Genomic DNA, 7,765 nt, shown 5'->3' with positions numbered 1-7,765 from the left:
TTATAACTTAATTTCATAAACATGAGCGAGGACAAGAAGATGGCTCCTCTCCCACCTCACCCACTCTCCTCTCCCACCAACAATGGCGATCTCTAATCTCCACTAATGGAGGGGCTTCTACATTGGGATTTCTCCCTTGGTCAAGCAGCGGAGACACAGGTGCGCAAAAGGTTTGGTTCTACCGTTCATTTCTCCTCTATTGGAGGTGCAAGAGAATTCTTCCTATTGGTGGCTTTTTCTTCTGCCTCCTTTCCTCTTTCGATCGAATCAGTGGGTCTTGCCCTCCAATGTTGCATTGGTGGATCCTCCACGGGTTTCAATGTCAAACATCTTGCTGGTCGGCAGTTTCGTTTTTCTGTGGCATCAAATAAAGTTGGGCATTTTGTGTATGGTCTTAAGGACCGGGTCTGCCAGATTTTGTTTGTCATTTCAATCTTTATAGGCACAATGCCTGGTTTAATTCTCATTCAGATCAAAGTTGGCATTCTGACCATGAGCTTACTGAGTTGGTTTCACGTTCTCCTCTAGCTATCAAGACAAGGTTTAATTTCCAGTCTTCTGAGGATCTTCAACATAATCACTCAGCCAAGGAGCTTGCAAAGTTTGGTTTTCTTCCTCCACAGTCAAGCAATGTTGTTGGCCATGAACCAAGCTCTCCATTGGATCAATCGCTGGTTCATACCGAAAAGGTCATTTTTGGTAGTTTTCAATCGGATATTTCCTTGCATGACAAAGATAATAATTCTATCCGTTTGGGCCTTGGACTCGGTTTTCGGTAGTTTTCAAATCAGTCATTAATCCTCACAATCAAGAGCCTCAATCGACATTTATTGGTACTAATTACCGGTCCTCTTATTGGGAGTCTATTCCAAAATTTATTCTCCTACACATTATGGATTCTCGGCAGGCGAGATATGATGATTCGCATATTGCTAAAGTTTGGGCCTTGGACTCGGTTCCATCTGTGGATTTTATTCGCAAGAAAGTCAACATATGTTCAAGCTGCAACCAACTTGGCCATCTTGGGCCGTTTTGTCCTATCCAGGCCGTTGATACTCAGTCCAACCAGGACAAACATTTGGAGCCTAACCCGGTCCGGCCTCCTGTGATCAGCTCAACTTTGGTACATCAAGGTTTCTCTTGCATAATCTGCTCCTCTAAAGGTCATTCCGCGGATTTCTGCCCTTCCAAATTATTTTGCCACCATTGCCATCTATTAGGACACTTACCTAATAACTATGGTAAAGCTAATAGTACCTATCTTTGGTGGCAACCCAAAGGAAGCTCCACGACGATTCCTTCTCGCGACGATGCATTTTTGGGCAAAAATAATGGTCAAGATGATATTCCTAAGTGTGCACCACTTGATAAACAAATTGACGCACCCTGTGCTATCAACTCGACGTCACATCAGAAGCAGATATCCACTTGCCAATGCTCATTGATTACCTTCCCTGACTGCAATAAAAAAACAGATGATTTTACAACCATCCGATGCAGCAACTGCGGCCGATTTGGACACCTGGAGCAATCTTGTTGGAGGGGGAGAGAGGCGCAAAGACTAATATGGAAGCCTAAGGCAATCCCCGCTACCGTTCCGCATTCCACTTCCCCTGCTTTGCCTGGCTCGAGAGCTTCTCCACCGGCAACAATGGCGAACTTTCCTGTCAATGTCGTCCCCTACATCCCGACGGGGATGACCATCGAGCTCGGGTCGGCCGACCGGATCGTTCGCAGTGACATGGCGGTCCATCCGGTGCCTCCTCTCAACCACGACTTCCTCGCCATTGCCGAGGTGAACCGCCACGTTCTGTTCCACCATAAGGCTGCTCTGAGGCAAGTAATCACTGGTCTTCTGCATGAATCCAACTTTGTTCCGACTGAAATTGATGATCATCCACTAGGCATTTCTATTTACGGTTTCCCTAGTCCTCTGATGCGTGATAATATTGTGGGTACTACTTTTGAGCTGGATGCTGAGGAAGAAGGGGAGATGAACACTGTAGTTTCTTTTGTTCCGCATGATGAGGCACTTAACATGCGGCTCACTACTTATGGTCCTGATGTGTGGCTTCTTTACATTGGCTTTCCTCAAGATTACCAAACCTACCATTATCTGCATAGATCTGTTGATGGTTTTGGTAGTCTGACACACTGGCACAACCCAAGAGGAGATAGAAAGCTAGTACTTCTCCGTGTTAAAGTCATTCATCTCAGGTTCGTGCCAAAGAGCTTGGTTATCCGCCAACTTGGAGGTAGTCGTCATTGCTGGACAGTTTGTGTTACAATGTTGCGCAGTTCAGATTGGAATGCTCATTTGCCCGAAGTTCCTCTGGCTGGTGAAGACCCATCACCTGCAGATGGGATACCACACCCTCTCTATGGTGAAGGCCTCAATGCTGAGTAACTATATCAGATGCAGCTTAATAACTGGATGGCTCAACAGGGTGCTGGAAACAATGTTGCAGAGGATGTGGGTGAAAATGTTGCAGCTCAGGAAGATATTGAGATACACCCCCAATGGGGAGAATCGCCTGCACCTCCTCCACCTGCTCCACATGTTCTTTATAACTACCAGGAGTGGCTGGCAAATGAGGGTCTGCAAGTTCAGGATGGCATTCTTCCAACTAACAATCTGCAAGACAGCCCTTTTGCAGCTTGGAATGACTCAATTTCTCTCAGCACTTCCACTACAAACTCTGACTCTGATGCTCTGGTGTTAGTACCAGCCTCTGTTCTGTAGGTTCTCCAGAGGAATGGATCTCTTCACTCTGCTATTGTGGCTCCTCCTGTGATGAATAATGAGCTGAGGGCCCCTACATCTGATGTTCAGGTACCAAGGATTCAGATCCATGTCTCTGTCACCAATGCTGGTATGAACATTTAGTTTCAAGCTGACAATGAGTTCTTGAATGGTTTGCTCATTGCTGAGCCCCTGTCAAATGTGCCCATCACTAACTTCCTCTCAAGCTCCATCATGCCCTCCCTTGCCACTATTGGCCCTTGGGCCCATGGCTATGGCATGAGGCCAACCAAACTGGATATCACCCTGTCACTTTCTGAATATAATGGTGCTGTTCAGGTTTCTTCCTGCATTGCTCAGGGTGAGGAAGATGGTTCAGTGACCACTACTATCAATGTTTGGTCCTTGGCTTCTGAGGAGGTGCAGACTCTTTCTGAAGACAATCAAGATGTGGGTTTTATTGCTGGTGATCAGGCTGTGCAAATCTCTGAAACTCCTGCAGACCAGGAAGATATGCAAGTGGCAATCTCTGAATTTCAGGCTGGATCTTCTAGGGTGGGTGCAAACAACAAGCGTGGCAAGAATAAAGCATCTCTCTCGGTGACCAGTGTGCGTAGAAGTGCTCGTTCCAATAAATATGATGGTTTCAAGGTGCCTCCTCTTTCTGACAGCAGGACCAAGATTTCCAAAGTGAAACCCAGGGTCATTCCCAATGCTGTGTCTGATGTAGTCATCTCTGAGATCACTGACGATCAGCCTGAAGATGGTGATTTCCCACCCCCCATGACAATTGAGCAAATCCAGCATATCGCTGTTCAGCAGTGTGCTGCCCCACCTGAAGAAGTTACTGAAGATCTGCTTATGGCAGATACAGGGGCTGGCTCTTCTTCCACTTCATCCTAGTTACAGCTTTATTTCCTTTCGTTTATGTCTATGTTATCGAACTAGAATGTGTTATGTTGGAACATCCGGGGCATGAACTCAGACCCCAAGCTTTTGGCTTTATCCAATGCTATTGCCACTAGTGGTTGCTCGGTTATTTGTCTACAAGAAACCAAGAAAACTGCTTTTGATAATTCCTATATTAAATCTTGTTGCCCTAAACTCTTTGACAAATTTGCTTTCATCCCTTCGAGAGGGGCCTCTGGTGGTATTTTAACATTATGGAATAGTGTTATATTTACTGGCACGGTTCTAATTGAGGAGGAATTTGCTCTTGTTACTAAATTTCAATCCACCCAATCTGCCCAAATGTGGACTCTGGTAAATATATATGGCCCCTCTCAAGGTGAATCCAGGATTGACTATACGAGCTGGCTACTTAATCTTAATATTCCCTCTAATGAAGATTGGCTCCTTGTTGGGGACTTCAACTAGATCCGTAGCCCTGCTAATCGAAATAAATCTGGTGGAAACATTAATGATATGATTACTTTCAACGATTTCATTCGAACACAAGGTCTGATTGAACTCCCACTCAAAGGCAGAACTTTTACTTGGAGTAACATGCAGGAAGATCCATTGCTTGAACAACTGGATTGGTTCTTCACCTCAACTAACTGGACTAATACATACCCAAACACCATTGTAAAACCTCTCTCTAAACCAGTTTCAGACCACATTCCATGTGTCATATCCATTGAAACAAACATACCTAGAAGCAACCTTTTCAGGTTTGAGTCTTACTGGATCCAACATCCTGGTTTTATGGACTTAGTAGCTGCCTCCTGGAACAAACATATACCTTCAGATAACTATGCCACAATAATTTCCAGGAAACTTAAAACACTTAGATATGCACTCAAAAATTGGAGTAAAAAAATTTCAAAGCTAGCTTAGGCTATTGCTAACTCTAATTCTGCACTGGCTGACCTAGACTCTCTAGAAAACAAAAGAAATCTCACAATCCAAGAGAGAAACTTCAGAAGAATTCTCAAAAATCATTTACTCAGGTTATTGGAGTATCAAAAGCAATATTGGAGAAAGAGATGTACTGTCAGATGGGCAAAATTTGGTGATGAAGACCCAAAATTTTTCAAGGCCATGGCTTCTGAGAGGTATAGAAGGAACAATATTGCCTCTCTTCAACTAGATAATGGCACAACAATTGAAGATCATATTGGGAAAGAAGCTTTAATTTACCAAAGTTTCAAACAGAGATTGGGAACCTCAGGACAATACCAAATGAAGTTTAACCTGGCAAACATTATAAAAAAGAGGAATGATCTAGACCAATTAACAGTTCCTTTTTCCAGAGAGGAAATTGACAATGTAATTAAAGAAATGCCAGCAGACAGAGCTCCAGGCCCAGATGGCTTCACAGGAATATTTCTTAAGTCATGTTGGCATACCATTAAGGAAGACTTCTACAATTTATGCGATCAATTCCATGCTGGAACCTTAAACCTTGAAAGCATTAATGAAGGATACATCACCTTGATCCCTAAAATTGCCTCCCCAGCTACAGTTAATGACTTTAGACCTATCACTCTACTAAACTGCTGTCTCAAAGTGATCACAAAGCTACTAGCTAATCATCTGCAAAAGCTCATTCTGAAAATTATACATAGGAATCAATATGGATTCATCAAAGGAAGAGCAATCCAGGACTGTCTTGCCTAGGCATTTGAGTACATACACCAGTGCCAAAACTCCAAAAAGAAGATTCTGCTCCTTAAACTGGATTTCGCTAAAGCATTTGACACCATTGAGCATGATGCAATGCTGGAAATAATGAAACACATGGGATTTAATGACAAATGGCTTTTATGGATCAAGTCTTTGTTCTCTTCTGGCAAATCTTCTGTCCTACTGAATGGAATTTCGGGCAGACAATTTATCTGCAAAAGTGGGGTTCGACAGGGTGATCCACTTTCTCCCCTAATTTTTGTTCTTGCGGCTGATCTACTGCAAGCAGCCATTAATGATGCCTTCAGACATGGCCTACTTCATTTACCTTTCCCTAGGCAAAACCAAATTGATTACCCTGTCATCCAATACGCGGATGACACTATTATCATCATGCCTGCCTGCCATGATCAAGCTCATACAATGAAAAACATTCTTACTGACTATGCAACCTCCATTGGCCTCAAAATTAACTTTCATAAATCAACTTTGATTCCAATCAACTGCGATGATGCCCTAAGTAAAGATCTTGCCGCAATCTTTGGATGCACAATTGGCAAGATGCCATTCACATACCTTGGATTACCACTTGGTACTTCAAAACCTTCGGTCCAGGACCTAATGCCCATTGTCTGCAATATGGAAAGAAGACTCACTTCTACATTATCTCTGATGTCGTATGGTTCCAAACTCTCCCTACTAAACACGGTCATCACCTCACTTGTTATTTTTGCACTCTGCACACTAAGATTTCCTCCAAAGATCCTTGAGCTCCTAGACAAACTAAGAAGGAGATGTCTATGGACAAAGAAGACAGAACAGGGTGAAAAATGCAACTCTTTGGCGGCCTGGGACAGAGTCTGTAGACCAAAGCAGAGTGGAGGGCTGGGAATCATTAACCTTAAAATGCAAAGTGATGCTCTACTTCTAAAGTATTTACATAAGTTTTACAACCGTCTGGACCTACCTTGGGTAGAACTGATCTGGTCCACATACTATACCAACAAAATTCCACACGCCTCAGATCCATGTGGTTCATTCTGGTGGAGGGACATTCTCAAGCTTACTCCTCTTTTTAGAGGCATCTCCAAAGTTACAGTGAACTGTGGAAACAATGTTCTCATGTGGAAAGATCTGTGGTTGGAGGAAGTTCTTTCTGATACACATCCTAGAGCATTTTCTTATGTCAGAAATGAAGATTGCTCAGTCCAAGAATTCTTATACATAACATCTCTGGAACAAGCATTCTTTCTACCACTATCTTCACAAGCATTACAGGAAGTACAAGATATGCAAGGGTTAGTAGCCCACATTACTTTGGATAACAACCAAAATGCAAAGGATATTTGGTCTTACCCTTGGAAAGGATCTGATTTCTCTGCAAGCAAATACTACAAATTCTGCTTCAGAGATATGAAGGCCCATAAAACTTACCACTGGCTATGGAAATCAAAAGTCTCTGCTAAACTCAAGGTCTTTGGATGGCTTATGTTGTCTGACAGATTAAACACCAGAAACATGTTGAAGAGAAGACACTATAACATTGGTACAAACCTGAACTGCTTACTATGTGGCCAAAAAGAAGAAGACATTGATCACTTGATCCTAACATGCCCTTTTAGCAAAAACTGCTGGTCAACCTTTGGAATAGACCCTGGAGATCAGGCCACTAGATTATCCTGGCTAGAGCAAGCTAAAATTATTTGGGGCAGGCCTTTGTTCATGGAAATCATACTGCAAGCATCCTGGAGCATTTGGAAGGAAAGGAACAACAAACTTTTTAGAAATATTATCGCCTCCTACCACTCCTGGCTAACCAGATTCAGAGAAGAGGTTAGTCTCCTCCAATATAGTGTTAAAGACAACAAGAAGGAATTCATCTTCTTGCTTTTAGACTCCCTACCCTCTGATTTATTGTACTCCTTAGACCTTTTCTATCCCCACTCCAAAGTGAGATGGGGGAAGACATGTACATGATGTTACTACTCCTTGTAATTTGTTATAATTATTAATATATATGACACTGTCCTGGTTCCTCAAAAAAATATTATGTTAACCTCTCCACTATAAGGCCGCGATCTGTTTTTTCCTACCCATCGGAAAAGGAAAAGGAAAATCATCCCGAATAACACCTTCTTCCCCACCTGCAGCGCGCTGCCGCGACCTCCTCTCTCCCTCTCAGGGTGCCGTCGCGCATTCCTCTCTCCCCTAGCGCACCGCCGCGCCTTCCTCTCTCCCCCCAGCGCGCCGCCGCGCCTTCCCCTCTCCCCCAGTGCGCCGCCACGCCCTCCCCTCTCCCTCAGCGCGCCGCCTCACCGTTCCCTCTCCCCCAGCTCGCTGCCCGGCCCCCATCTTCTCCCTCGGCTCCGGTCGCCGCCCCCTCCCCCACCTTCT

The sequence above is a fragment of the Triticum aestivum genome, chromosome 6B, assembly GCF_018294505.1.
Source record: "Triticum aestivum cultivar Chinese Spring chromosome 6B, IWGSC CS RefSeq v2.1, whole genome shotgun sequence".
NCBI classification, from domain to species: Eukaryota; Viridiplantae; Streptophyta; class Magnoliopsida; order Poales; family Poaceae; genus Triticum; species Triticum aestivum.
The sequence above is the reverse complement of the archived record's forward strand: the minus strand, read 5'-3'. Positions refer to the sequence as shown.